The sequence below is a fragment of the Populus alba genome, chromosome 14 (genome assembly GCF_005239225.2).
Source record: "Populus alba chromosome 14, ASM523922v2, whole genome shotgun sequence".
In the NCBI taxonomy this organism is placed as follows: domain Eukaryota; kingdom Viridiplantae; phylum Streptophyta; class Magnoliopsida; order Malpighiales; family Salicaceae; genus Populus; species Populus alba.
In genome coordinates, this window is record NC_133297.1 from 23,020,754 (window position 1) to 23,035,832 (window position 15,079).

The 15,079-nt window shown below is 36.6% G+C and overlaps 2 long non-coding RNA genes and 1 pseudogene across 2 annotated transcripts; all 3 read left to right on the forward strand.

Annotated features, from left to right (window-relative positions):
* The window catches only part of LOC140954571 (uncharacterized), a 93,142-nt pseudogene that overhangs the window by 14,589 nt on the left and 63,474 nt on the right, over positions 1–15,079 (forward strand).
* On the forward strand, positions 6,452–6,995 carry LOC140954589 (uncharacterized). The gene is made up of 2 exons (XR_012167975.1): positions 6,452–6,558; positions 6,739–6,995. It is a non-coding gene; the product is annotated as an uncharacterized lncRNA (long non-coding RNA).
* Positions 13,834–14,700, forward strand: LOC140954584 (uncharacterized). The gene is made up of 2 exons (XR_012167956.1): positions 13,834–14,265; positions 14,446–14,700. It is a non-coding gene; the product is annotated as an uncharacterized lncRNA (long non-coding RNA).

Consider the following 15,079-nt stretch of genomic DNA (forward strand, 5'->3'; position numbering starts at 1 on the left):
CATCGTCATTACATCATTCATCAAGGATTCAATAACTTATCGTCCATAAGTAAATTATTTCAAAGCATTAACATCATATGAGAAAAAGGTGGAAATTACCTACTTGTTCCACCGTAACGGGTGTCCTTGTCCTAACGAAGGTCCAATCCCAGACACACCACCTAAAACATCAATGGCCACAAATCAGTACATTCATATTCAGTAATCACACACAACTTGTCATTACACATGTCTCAAGCATACACAAGTTCATGCTCTATTGTTCCACATATTACCATCACACAAAGTAATCATTTTTAATCACCGAGCCATTTCAGATACGTAAATCTGTTGCAGAATTTAGTTAGCGAAAATTGTTTGTGGACTGACAATAGAAATTCAGCAATGAACACTAATTCGCTGCAGATAAACAGCACTTTTGACAGTGGACAACTACTTCACTGCAGACACTAGAATTCAGTAGCATACACTATTTCAGCAGCGAACTCTGATTCGCTGCAGACAACACAATTTCAGTAGTGAACACTGGCTCATTGCAGACATCACAATTTCAGCAGCGAACTCTGATTCGCTGCAAACAACACAATTTAAGCAGTGAACACTGGCTCATTGCAGACATCACAATTTCAACAGCGAACACTGATTCGTAGTAGGCAACACAATTTTGGAAGCGAACACTGCTTTGCTGCACACAACCCAATTTCAACAACAAACTTTGATTTGCTACAGACATCACAATTTCGGCAATGAAAGCTAGTTTGCTGCAAACTCCATAATTCAGCAGCAAATGGTGATTTGTTGCAGACAACACAATTTTAGCAGACTGATTTGTTGCAGACAACATAATTTTAGCGATAACACCATTTCAGTAGCGAACACTGGCTCGTTGCAGACAACACAGTTTCAGTAGTGAACACTGATTCGCTATAGGCAACACAATTTTAGCAGCAAAGCGAACGTTGATTCGCTACGACAACACAATTTTGATAACAAACACTAATTTGCTACAGACAACACAATTTTATCATTAGTTTCTAGCAAAGTCACCTAATTTTAGCTTAAACACACTCATGCAAATTCAATTCCAGTACATACTTTTTCAATTCCACCTTCTAGGGTTGTCTTCTTCTTTTTCTGCCCCAAAGTCCCAAGAACAAATGGAGATGTGTCATGGTTCATACCTCACAAATCTATGTAGTTTTAGGAAATAGGTTGACCAAGGCTATCCTTATCCCCTTTTGTGTTATCTTAAGTTGGTTTCTATTCTCATTCTCTCCTAGGATAGGACGGTCCAACACTAAATTTTTGTTAGGTTTACAATATCGATGTCAATCAGAAATTGGTTAGCGAAACTGTGTCGTTGCCAATTCTGAAATCAACAGCCAAAAATTGTGTTGATGCCGATCAAAAATCAACAGCCAAAATGTGCCACTATTGATTTAGAAATCGACAGCAAAAACTGTGTCGCTGCCGATTCTGAAATCAGCAGCCAAAATCGGCAACAATGGTGGAGTCATTTATGGATGTACTTTTTTTTTGGTGTTTACATTAATAAACTTGTATGAAATGTGAGATGAAATGATAGAATGCATGGATAGTGACCTTGTTGAACTCCTAAGAACACACTTGTGTTGAAATAGAATTTTGTGTTGATGTTAATGATTTGATTTTGTAATGTGATTGATAAATTTTGCATGGTTATGAACCAAGTGAATGAAGGTATGGTTGTAGCATGTGGTTGTGGATATACTTATGATTAAAAAATGATGAATTGCACATATATGAATTAGGGAGAAATGGACAACAATGTCCAGCCATAAAAAAGAAGAAAGAACCATAAAATGATATGTCATGATGAACACCAATAGGAAACAAGTCATGTGATAGAAATGAAACCTTATGTAGTATAAAATTGATACTAAATTGTGTTAATATGTTTGTCATGGTTCCATTAAAAACATAATATGAATGTGTGTGGCAACTCTAAGTGTCAACCTTGAAGTGATGATTAGGGATTCTTTGGAAGAATATACATGTTGAGTTTTGGTTGTGGATTGTTGATGTCTTGTGATAAAATTTGAACGTGATTGATTTTGCTATATGTTCAAACTCGATTGGGGGTGAGCTATAAAAGGGGAAAGCCTAGTGTAGATGATTAGTACTTAAAAGTGCATTTTTATCAAGGTTTTATATCATCATCTTGCACTTGAAGTATCAATAACTCCTTACTAAAATCATGTTTTATAATAACATACCTAATAATATAGATACCTTTAATTTATGGTAAATGTTTATCTTAAATGCAGACCTATCACATAAATAAAAGGATTGATTGCATGAGTTCAAGTATTGAAATTGAAAGGACAAAGAAAAGGGCCAAACTTAGAAAAGAGATGTTGGTGCAGTCCAAACTGTTGTTCAATGGAGTCAAGATTTAAAAAGCCGTTTTCAAGTCCAAATTATTAGCAACAACAAAGAAGTCTGAATTTGTCTGCAACCCATACATTGTTCAGTGTTCAACCCATATCTCGAGTTCTAGAAGTCCAAATGACCTCAATTTTTTTTCCTGGAAAGATAAGACAATTTTCTATAGCTTTCATATATGTGAATCCAGTTCTGATGCTAGCAATGATGTTTTATTCAGACAAGAAGATAAGGATTTTCACCAGTCAAGAGTTGGCCACCCACTCAACAATTAGTCATCAAATCAATAGTTTCCAAATTTTGGCCTATAAAAGAGGCATTTGCCATGCATTTAGGGGCTTGGTTGTTCAGATCAAGAACTTGCTCTTCCTCTCTCTCTTTATATTTTTTTTGTAATTCTTAAGTTTTGCTTTCATTTATATCTTGTTTTATGCTTTTCATTTCCTTTCCCTCTACTTAGTTAACTTGTATCTTATTTATGTTTCTCTTCTTCATTATGTTTAGCTAAGTTTATTATGTCAAGGTGAAAAGGTTACATAAATGGTGTAAGAATAAGTATTATGTAAACTCAACATGGACCTTAACGTTTAATATTAACATGTCTTATCTTTTTATCTTTACTAATTCTTAATACCTTACTTGTTAAATGGTTAAACTAGATTTGTGTTGTATAACACTTGGTACAATAAATGCCTTGGCACTCTCATAGCCCAACCGTATTGTATTACCTACACCTGTGCTATGAAAGAACTTCATTTGTTGTTAACATAAGTTAGCATCATGAATTCCTGACAATATTTAAAAGTTTAGTGTTACTTAAATTAAGATAATTAATATGATCATGTTAACAATTTATAATGAGCTATTAATGATAAATCATTTGTTGGAATCTCCTTTGTGTGTGGTTTCCAGTTGAATAATAAGAGTTTATACTATACTTGTTTGAAATACCATTAGTGGATCCTTTAACCTTGACATTTGTTTTTATAATTGTTTAATCCTTACATTAATCTTCTATCTCAAAGTTCTCATCAACTTCTTCTTCTTCTTCTTTATTATTATTATTATTACTACTAATATTATTACTATTATTGTTGTTGTTGTTGTTGTTGTTGTTGTTGTATTATTATTGTCTATAATTTATTACAATTAACCTCCCTGTAGTTCGACCCGGTCTTGCCGGGTTATTTATTACTTTGACACTCCTACACTTGGGAGAAGACATCTTTTGGTCGTTGTCGGGGAGGTAAATTCTAGTACAAATTATAGTATTTATTTTATTTTCGCTTTTCACTTTTCTTGTATCTAACTTTGTTTCTTTTTTTTTTCTTCTTCCTTTTATTCTCTTTCACCTATAATGACTTAAATTGTAGCATGAATACCATTAGATTAAAGCTTTTTCCTTTTTCATTTAAAAGATAAAGCTAAAACATGGCTACAAAATCTTAGGAGGATCCATTGTGCTTGGGATGAAATGTAACAACAATTTTTAAAGAAATTTTTTCCATCTCATATAACCAACTCTTTCCAAAAGACAAATCACCACTTTCACTCAAAAACCAGGTAAACATTTTACCAATGTTGGGATAGTATCGAGACTTGCTTAATACTTGTCCTCATCATGGTTTTGAAACATAGAGATTGGTTTCACAATTTTATGAAGGGTTAACACCTAAAGATAGGCAAATGGTTGAATTGATGTGCAATGGAACTTTTAAAGATAAAGACCCTAATGAAGCAATGGAGTACCTAGACTTGCTAACTGAAAAATGCGCAAAAATTGGGACACTACAGGCACATATGAGGCACCAAGTAAAACCCAATCTCATACATCTAGTGGAGGTATGTATAACCTTAGAGAAGATCATGACCTCCAAGCCAAGTTTGGATCTTTAGCTAGAAAAGTCAAGGCACTATAATTGTAAAAGAGTGGTCAATTAAAATCTATTCAAGACATCGTGTGTCAAATCTGTGAAACAAATGAACATGCAACCAATGACTGTCCAACTTTGCCTTCTTTCAAGGAATGTCTCCATGAACAAGCCCATGCTTTAACCAGTTTCCAAATGCCCAATCACAATCCATACTCGCAACCATACAAACATGGTTGGAGAAATCACCCAAATTTCAGTTAGAAGAGTGATAATAATAATGCACAAACTTCACAGCCACCGTTTTAAGCACACCATAATTTTCAAAATTCTCATGGATATGCACCTCCTTATGCTCCACCTCCTAGAAGAAATCTTGAGGAAACATTGCATGCATTTATTGAAAAGCAAGAGGTAATCAAAACTCAACTTTCTCAAGGCATGAAAGACTTTAAAGATACTCTTGCAAAGTTAACATCTGCTCTCAGTTTCCAAGAGAAAGGTAAGTTTCCATCTCAACCACATCAAAATCCAAAAGGGCAATACAATGCAAATGCAAGTAGTTCCGGAAGCCAACACATGGATCAAGTCAAATCAGTCATCATTATCCGCAGTGGTAAGGTTATTGAAAAACCCACTCTTGAACCTTGTGAGAAAGATGATGAGTCAATCTTTGAGGGTAAGGAAGGGGTTGAATATGAAAATTGTAAAGAAAAGATTGATTCTCCGCCAACACTTCCATTTCCTCATGCCATGACCAAACAAAGGAAAGTCAATCACAATTCTGAAATCCTTAAAACTTTCAAACAAGTAAGGATCAATATACCTTTGTTGGATGCTATTAAACATTGTCACACCTGGACATCACGGCGGCCTTAAAAATTATAATTCTTTGGAAAGAATGGATTTCTGGCATCCTGTTCTTTAATGTGGATATTCTTTATTTAAGGAGTCGCCACCTAGTATTATGGTCACTAGGAACCCTAACTGGTCAACAGAGATTCTATGGTTCGGGACTGGTTACGTAAAAGGGAAGATATTATCACCCCTTAAACGTCCTGCCTGAGGCAGACTGCATTGCTGGTTTCGTCTTAAATTGCTAAATGTTTATTAATTTATGTTATGAAAATTTGCTTATAATATTCCTGACTCTGGCGTCAGTGAATATTTAACTACGAATATTTCCAACTCTGGCGTTGATAAAATATCACGTAGCTATAAAAATAAATTTAAATCATCATTTTTTTTATTCCTGACTCTGGCGTCAGTGAATAAACAAATAAAAATCAATTTATTTTTTACGCTTACACATTATTTTTATTTTTTAATGTAGCTAAATAAAAACAAAACAAATAAAATAACATAAATTTACATTAGTATTTTTTTATTCCCGACTCTGGCGTCAGTAAATATACCAAAATAAATTTATTTTATTTTATCTTAAGTTATTATTATTTTTTTTGCACGCACATTTTTATATAACCAAGTAAAATACCATGAAATAAATTTAAATTGGTATGTTTATTCTGATTCTACGTCAATGAATAAATAAAAAAACAATAAATTTATTTTATATATTTTTTACCTACACAATTTTATTATATATTTTTTTATTTTTATTTTTAATTTTGGGCTGGGCCCGGCTGGCCTGGCCCGGTTATTGGCTCAGGCCAATAACTGGGCCATGCAATAGGCACGCGTGAACTGGTTCACGCGTCTGCCCCTGCACAGTGCGAAGTAATTAATTTACCTTCGCACTGTTTCGAACATCATTTTGAAATCTTGAATTCGCAGAGCTTGAGGAAGAGAGTTTACCTGGGTGAAGCCAGCGATGGGGAAGCAGACGGTGTGATGATTCTAGCTCCTGCCGAAGAACGTCCTTCTCCTCCTTTTTATTTTCAAACCCACTCCCCTCTGTTTTCTTGTTCTTTTCAGTTTGCCTATTCTGCTTGAATCCGTGGACAAAGACAAGTCTGGGTTTTGCTTGTTCTTTTCAGTTCTGCCTATTCACGCTTGAATCCTTGGACAAAGACAAGTCTGGGTTTTGCTTGTTCTGCCTCCCCTGTTGCTGACCTCCTGCCTCGGTTGTTTTCGTCCTGGTTTCTTCCTTTTGCTCCTTTTTTTACTATGATTTATGCTCTGTTTTCTCTGGGTTTTTTCTCGTTTCTTCCTGGGTTTAGCTTCGGTTTTTTTTCTGTTTTGTCCCTCCTGTTTATGCTGGGTCTCCCCTTCACTGTTGCAGGCTTGTTCGTCCTCCCCCCTGGTGTGCTTCTGCCCTGTTTGTTTTAGCTCTGGATTTTTGCTTTTTGTGTTGATGTTTCTGTTCTTCTCTATTTTTCTGGGTTGTGTTTTGATTGCTCTATTTTTCTAGGTTGATCGCCCTGGCTCCCTCCTCCGTCTCTGTTTGTTTTCTCCTTTTATAGCCAAACTCAACCTCCTCCAGTTCTGTTTTTGCAGGACTGTATTATGCATGGTTATCGGCAAACGACTTGGTCCAAGATCAAATTTGTTGCAGATTATCCGCTCCCCTGATGAATCGGAGATTCTCCTGTTGAATCGTGATGGAGAAGAACACACGGCTGTTCCTTAGCAACGGTGCCGTTTTGGCTGGAAACGGGAGTTTTCAATTTGACCCCTGAACTTTGGAAATTTTGCAATTGGACCTCTCAATTAAATAAAAATTCCTTTTAATTTTGCCCTTTTCTGGAAACATTTCAATTAAATCCCTCAATTGGTGCAATGTTTACAAAACATTCCTTAATTCATGGATTATTCAATTTGATCCTTAATTAATTCTTTTAATTTTGCCCCTTTTGGATAAATTTCAATTAAGTCCCTGAATTTATTTAATTAATTAAATCAAAGTTTAATTAAGTCCACAAACTTATTAATTCTTATAATTTCATTAATTAAAATAATTCAAATTTTAAGTAAATTTCCAAACTTATTAATTCTTCAATTTCTGACCAATTTATTCTCAAATCTGATAATTTTATCCCTAAACTTCAAGATTTGTTGTCTTAACTCTTTATAATATTTACTATGCAATGATATTAGAAAATTTCATTTTCTTTTAGCTTTGTGTAGTAAATTTATAAAGAAAATTAGATACAAAAAGAACTTTTGCCTTTTTTTTAGAGTCTTGAAAACTTCGAAAACCAGAGATTGACATATGACTTTTATAGAGAAAACAAGTCATTTGGAAGACAGCCTATTTTTTCTTTTTTCTTTTTCTTTGTTTTTGTTGTGATGGCATATTGTAATGGGTTACCGGCCCAGATGGTCACATTGTAATGGGTTACCTGCCCAGTATAAGATGGTATATTGTAATGGGTTACCGACCCAAATGGTCACATTGTAATGGGTTACCTGCCCAGTATAGAATGGTATATTGTAATGGGTTACCAACCCAGGTGGTCATATTGTAATGGGTTACCTGCCTAGTTGGTAAATTGTAATGGGTTACCAGCCCAGATGGTCACATTATAATGGGTTACCTGCCCAGTTGGTCACATTGTAATGGGTTACCTGCCCAGTTGGTATATTGTAATGGGTTACCAGCCCAGATGGTCACATTGTAATGGGTTACCTGCCCAGTTGGTAAATTGTAATGGGTTACCAGCCCAGATGGTCACATTGTAATGGGTTACCTGCCTAGTTGGTAAATTGTAATGGGTTACCAGCCCAGATGGTCACATTGTAATGGGTTACCTGCCCAGTTGGTCACATTGTAATGGGTTACCTGCCCAGTGGAAAAATACAAGTTTTTTTTTTTTTTTTTTTTTTTTTTTTTTTTTTTATATATAAGACGAGGGCTCGAAGGCGCGCTCGAATGGAGATAAGACGAGGGCTCGAAGGCGCGCTCGAATGGAGATAAGACGAGGGCTCGAAGGCGCGCTCCAATGGAGGTAGGATAGAAAATGCACTACCTTTGATGGTCGAGGGCTCGAAGGCGCGCTCGAACATAAATAAGACGAGGGCTTGAAGGCGCGCTCGAATGTAAGACAAAGGCTCGAAGGCGCGCTCGAATGTAAGACGAGGGCTCGAAGGCGCACTCGAATGGAGGTAGGATAGAAAATGCACTACCTGAGGTGGTCGAGGGCTCGAAGGCGCGCTCGAATGGAGATAAGACGAGGGCTCGAAGGCGCGCTCGAATGTAAGACGAGGGCTCGAAGGCGCGCTCGAATGAAGGTAGGATAGAAAATGCACTACCTTTGATGGTCGAGGGCTTGAAGGCACCCTCGAAAAGAACTCAGACGAGGGCTCGAAGGCGCGCTCGAATAGAGATAAGACGAGGGCTCGAAGGCGCGCTCGAATGGAGGTAGGATAGGAAATGCACTACCTATGATGGTCGAGGGCTCGAAGGCGCGCTCGAAAAGAAATAAGACGAGGGCTCGAAGGCGCGCTCGAATGGAGGTAGGATAGGAAATGCACTACCTTTGATGGTCGAGGGCTCGAAGGCGCGCTCGAAAATAAATAAGACGAGGGCTCGAAGGCGCGCTCGAATGGAGGTAGGATAGAAAATGCACTACCTTTGATGGTCGAGGGCTCGAAGGCGCGCTCGAAAAGAACTCAGACGAGGGCTCGAAGGCGCGCTCGAATGGAGATAAGACGAGGGCTCAAAGGCGCGCTCGAATGGAGGTAGGATAGGAAATGCACTACCCATGATGGTTGAGGCTGAAAAGTGGTGAAAAAATACAGAGATTTTTCTGGTGGCCTAATTCTCATGGGCGGCCTGCCCAGGTTGAAAAATTCTCAAAAATGAAAAATTTTTCAACAGCAATTTTGATCTTTGGCCATTTCAAGTTGGCCTTCCACTTGATGGATTTCGTTGGAATATTCTCATATGAAATTTGCAAAACTCATTGTCCAATGTCTCAAAGTTAAATGATATGCATGCATCTTTACCTGATTTGAAATATAGGCCCCCATTTCTTCATAGTCTTCTTGTTGATTGATTGGTGAGATCTTGCTAACTGATTTGAGTCATCTTTGTCGTTTAGCTTTCTAGCCCACTCGAGTTGGCCCATGTAAGTATATTTCCAAATTTGTTTGCACAACTCAGCATTTGTGGTGCCCATCGTGACCCACTTGCTTGCTAGAGATTTTCTGATTCGTCAAATAATTTGAGAGGATTATTCATTACCCTCGTCTCATTGTTAAAAAAACATTCGGTATCACTTGCTGAAGGATCGAGCTGTCTTTTGTAAAGCAAAATGCCCCCTTGTCTTGTTGTAAGGGATGATAGATTTTCCTTAAACACAATGTTGTCCCCTTGTACTGGTCATTGCCCCCAAGTGTGCTATGTCACTGACTTAGATGAATAATGATTTTAAGAGGTCATTCTCTCATTTGGTAAAGGAATACGAGTCTAGAATGAATCTTGAAATCTTGATCTTGCATTTTGAAAACAAAATTTATTTCGATGTGAGTCTAAAATAATTTGCTTTTGAAATCTTGCAACTCCTTGGTTATTTTCTTTCTTGGAAAGAGATTATTTGCTCTTGTGTTTGGTAATGAGGTCTTCGGTGAAAATATGTCATGAGATGACCTTTTGTTTCGAAGTGAAGGGCTCGAGAAAAAGCTCGAGGTTTTGTAAGAGAAAAACTTGTCTCTTTTTTAACATTTTATTTTTATCGGCATGAATAATAATGAGTAGTTTATTCTTGATGTCATGAATCTTATGAAAGAGTATCTTTGCATTTTGAGAGCATTGTTTATTGTTCTAGATTGCTTGCTTGCTTGATTAGAAAGGACTTCTACAGGCACGTAACGTAGGCTGTGGTTTTTGGCTATGAAAGAAAAGGATTCATAAGGCTCAAAGAGTGTTTCAGGGTTCCAAAGACTGAAGATCACTATCAATAGTTTGACTCTTGACGTCATTCATAGTTCTTTTGCCGCTCTTCTTTGATTTGCCCCTTTTTTCCTTTTTCATTGCTTTGCTAGAGCATACTCACTTTATCTTGGTTATCACTTTTTCTTGTGATTTAGGCATGCCCCCTAGCATTTGAGTTTCTTGGGCTCGTTTTCCTTTTGGCTTTCTCACGGCTTTATCCTCTTTCTTGATCATTGAAATTTCACTTGCCCTCAGTGTAGGGTGTGATCTTAGTCGGGATTTTTTTATGAAAAGAAAAAATTATTCAGGCTCAAAAAGGGTTTGCAAGGGATGTACTTATTTTTAGAACGTGAAAGGAATAACAAAGATGGCCTTTCCTCATTTCAAGCGCAAGCAGCTATGATCGATAAACTTTGACCTCGTATAGTGTGATGATTTATTCTTTGCAAAGATGCATTTCATGAGTTATGTGCAACAAGTTTACTACATACCATTATTCATACATTTAAAAACACATGATTCAAGAGTAATGGGGTAAGGGTGTTTATTCCTTTTTTTTTCACAATTGTTTTTATAATTTAGTCACCTTAATGATGGAGTTGCTTGATTCACTTGTCATTCTACAAGTAGAATGTCAAAAATATTGTTTTTGAATAAACATCAAATTATTTTTTGAAATCAAAATGCCAGATCAATTTTTTCAAAACTCTAATAGGGAAACTGATTTTTTTGGTAAAAGAGATGAATTGCGTTTATGAGATCGCATAAGGCTTCAAAGATGTGTTTGTGAATCTTTATAAGAAAAACTCTCTTAGAAAAAAAAATGAATAATGCTAATCGTAAACACGATTGAATTGAATGACAAACTCATTATTTTCATTGAAACTTTAGAAAATAAGTTCAACAAGAAAGAACTTATGACAACATCTTGGGCTGTGAATACTGACAAGATAACATATAAAGGGGCTAAACATTTAGCGATCATTGATTGGAATTTCTGGAATATTTCAATCATTCATTCTCCTCGACAAAGGCATCTTTTCAACAGTCAATTGAAATCAAATGTAGATCATTCTCGACCTAATATCACCATAGCCTTATCTTCAAGATAGTTGATTTCTAGGAGTCGATTTGAAGCAATTAGCTATAGAAATGATAAGTGCCTTGGCAACCATCTTCAGTGAAACCGTTCTTCTCAGTCGGGTTAGCGATCTTACCTAACCCAATGGCTTGTTCAATCCTCTCAGCTACAACAACCAGGTCAGTAAAATATTGTGCAGAGCTTCTAACCAAGTATTCAAAGTATGGAGCTTTTAAGGTGTTGGAAAATAAACTGATCATTTCTTTTTCCAACATGGGAGGGTTAACTTGTGCAGCTACCTCACTCCATCTTCGGGCGTATTCTCTTATGGATTCTTTGTTATCCTTCTTCATAGCTTGCAAGCTTGACCGATCAGGACCCACATCTATATTGAACTTATATTGCCTCATGAAGGCATCAACTAAATCCTTCCATTTTTTAACCTTGGTATTGTCCAGCCGCATATACCAAGTGAGGGCACCATTACTCAGACTGTCTTGAAAGAAATGAATCAGTAGTTTCTCATCATGAACCACCTCAACCATTTTGTTGCAGTATGCTTTGAGATGAGTTATGGGGCATTGAATTCCCGTATATTTAACAAATTCTGGCACTCTAAATTTTTTTGGAATGACTACGTTGGGCACCAAACACATCTCAGCAGCCTTTATAGGATCATATAGGTGGATTCCCTCAAATGCCCTCATCCTTTGTTCTAGGGCAATGAATTTGTTCAGCTCATCTTCTTTTACCATTTTGCCCTTTTGAGATTCATTCTCTGTAGAATCAATGGTAAATGATATTCTCGTGGGGTATGCTGGATGAAAATGCATGGCTTGTTGAAAATCAGACGACAATCCATTTGCCCCCAGATTCTGTAGATTGAAGGGATTTACCAACATAGGTTCAGGCTGAGCTGTAAGTGTTGCTTTTCCGGATTTATCTCTCAAGGCCTGCTCGAGTAAACTAGTAAGCCTTGCGACTTCTTCTTTAAGATTGTCCACCTCTTTTGATGTTGGGCTTCCAACTGGGCTCTTTCTTCGTTTTCCATTTGTCTTTTCTCGAAAGGGTTTATTATATGTAGGTTTCAAATGGGAACCTATATTTCAACCTGTAAATGTAAATCATGCAATTTATGCAAAAAATGTTGATTCAATTAAAAATGCGTATGGAATGCAGACACGTCCTTCACGGGATGACAACCTAATAGGAAGATCCTAATTGTTGAGTGCATCAAAGGGTTGGTCATTATCTAGTTTCAAAGGGTCTCTCGCATGCTCAGTGATCGTCCATGAAAGGTCGATATGAGGCTTACAAGTAGTGTGAAAATAGAGGCCCTGAGTAATATCAGTTTGGCATATCAACCACTTCCAAGTAAACAATCAAGCGAGAGTTGGATGGTTTCACGAGTCTTACCCAGGCTAAAGCCATTGGGGTACCGTTACTTTCCCACTTATCCTAGATTTTCAGGTGTGTGCTCTCAACGTGATGCATGACAATATAAACATGGATGCATGCTAAAGCAGTAAATTAAAGAAAAATAAACAAATAAACATAACATAAAAAAAACATTATAACAATTGATAAACAAAAGGCAAAGCTTAGTCCATTAGTCCCCAGTGGAGTCGCCATTCTGTCACACCTGGACATCACGGCGGCCTTAAAAATTATAATTCTTTGGAAAGAATGGATTTCTGGCATCCTGTTCTTTAATGTGGATATTCTTTATTTAAGGAGTCGCCACCTAGTATTATGGTCACTAGGAACCCTAACTGGTCAACAGAGATTCTATGGTTCGGGACTGGTTACGTAAAAGGGAAGATATTATCACCCCTTAAACGTCCTGCCTGAGGCAGACTGCATTGCTGGTTTCGTCTTAAATTGCTAAATGTTTATTAATTTATGTTATGAAAATTTGCTTATAATATTCCTGACTCTGGCGTCAGTGAATATTTAACTACGAATATTTCCAACTCTGGCGTTGATAAATATCACGTAGCTATAAAAATAAATTTAAATCATCATTTTTTTTATTCCTGACTCTGGTGTCAGTGAATAAACAAATAAAAATCAATTTATTTTTTACGCTTACACATTATTTTTTTATTTTTAATGTAGCTAAATAAAAACAAAACAAAATAAAATAACATAAATTTACATTAGTATTTTTTTTATTCCCGACTCTGGCGTCAGTAAATATACCAAATAAATTTATTTTATTTTATCTTAAGTTATTATTATTTTTTTTGCACGCACATTTTTATATAACCAAGTAAAATACCATGAAATAAATTTAAATTGGTATGTTTATTCTGATTCTACGTCAATGAATAAATAAAAAAACAATAAATTTTATTTTATATATTTTTTACCTACACAATTTTTATTATATATTTTTTTATTTTTATTTTTTAATTTTTGGGCTGGGCCCGGCTGGCCTGGCCCGGTTATTGGCTCAGGCCAATAACTGGGCCATGCAATAGGCACGCGTGAACTGGTTCACGCGTGCCCCTGCACAGTGCGAAGGTAATTAATTTACCTTCGCACTGTTTCGAACATCATTTTGAAATCTTGAATTCACAGAGCTTGAGGAAGAGAGTTTACCTGGGTGAAGCCAGCGATGGGGAAGCAGACGGCGTGATGATTCTAGCTCCTGCCGAAGAACGTCCTTCTCCTCCTTTTTATTTTCAAACCCACTCCCCTCTGTTTTCTTGTTCTTTTCAGTTTGCCTATTCTGCTTGAATCCGTGGACAAAGACAAGTCTGGGTTTTGCTTGTTCTTTTCAGTTCTGCCTATTCACGCTTGAATCCTTGGACAAAGACAAGTCTGGGTTTTGCTTGTTCTGCCTCCCCTGTTGCTGACCTCCTGCCTCGGTTGTTTTTCGTCCTGGTTTCTTCCTTTTGCTCCTTTTTTACTATGATTTATGCTCTGTTTTCTCTGGGGTTTTTCTCGGTTTCTTCCTGGGTTTAGCTTCGGTTTTTTTTCTGTTTTGTCCCTCCTGTTTATGCTGGGTCTCCCCTTCACTGTTGCAGGCTTGTTCGTCCTCCCCCCTGGTGTGCTTCTGCCCTGTTTGTTTTAGCTCTGGATTTTTGCTTTTTGTGTTGATGTTTCTGTTCTTCTCTATTTTTCTGGGTTGTGTTTTGATTGCTCTATTTTTCTAGGTTGATCGCCCTGGCTCCCTCCTCCGTCTCTGTTTGTTTTCTCCTTTTATAGCCAAACTCAACCTCCTCCAGTTCTGTTTTTGCAGGACTGTATTATGCATGGTTATCGGCAAACGACTTGGTCCAAGATCAAATTTGTTGCAGATTATCCGCTCCCCTGATGAATCGGAGATTCTCCTGTTGAATCGTGATGGAGAAGAACACACGGCTGTTCCTTAGCAACGGTGCCGTTTTGGCTGGAAACGGGAGTTTTCAATTTGACCCCTGAACTTTGGAAATTTTGCAATTAGACCTCTCAATTAAATAAAAATTCCTTTTAATTTTGCCCTTTTCTGGAAACATTTCAATTAAATCCCTCAATTGGTGCAATGTTTACAAAACATTCCTTAATTCATGGATTATTCAATTTGATCCTTAATTAATTCTTTTAATTTTGCCCCTTTTGGATAAATTTCAATTAAGTCCCTGAATTTATTTAATTAATTAAATCAAAGTTTAATTAAGTCCACAAACTTATTAATTCTTATAATTTCATTAATTAAAATAATTCAAATTTTAAGTAAATTTCCAAACTTATTAATTCTTCAATTTCTGACCAATTTATTCTCAAATCTGATAATTTTATCCCTAAACTTCAAGATTTGTTGTCTTAACCCAATTGTCAACTATATTTAATTTTTTATTATTTGTTCAAAAATTTGGTTAT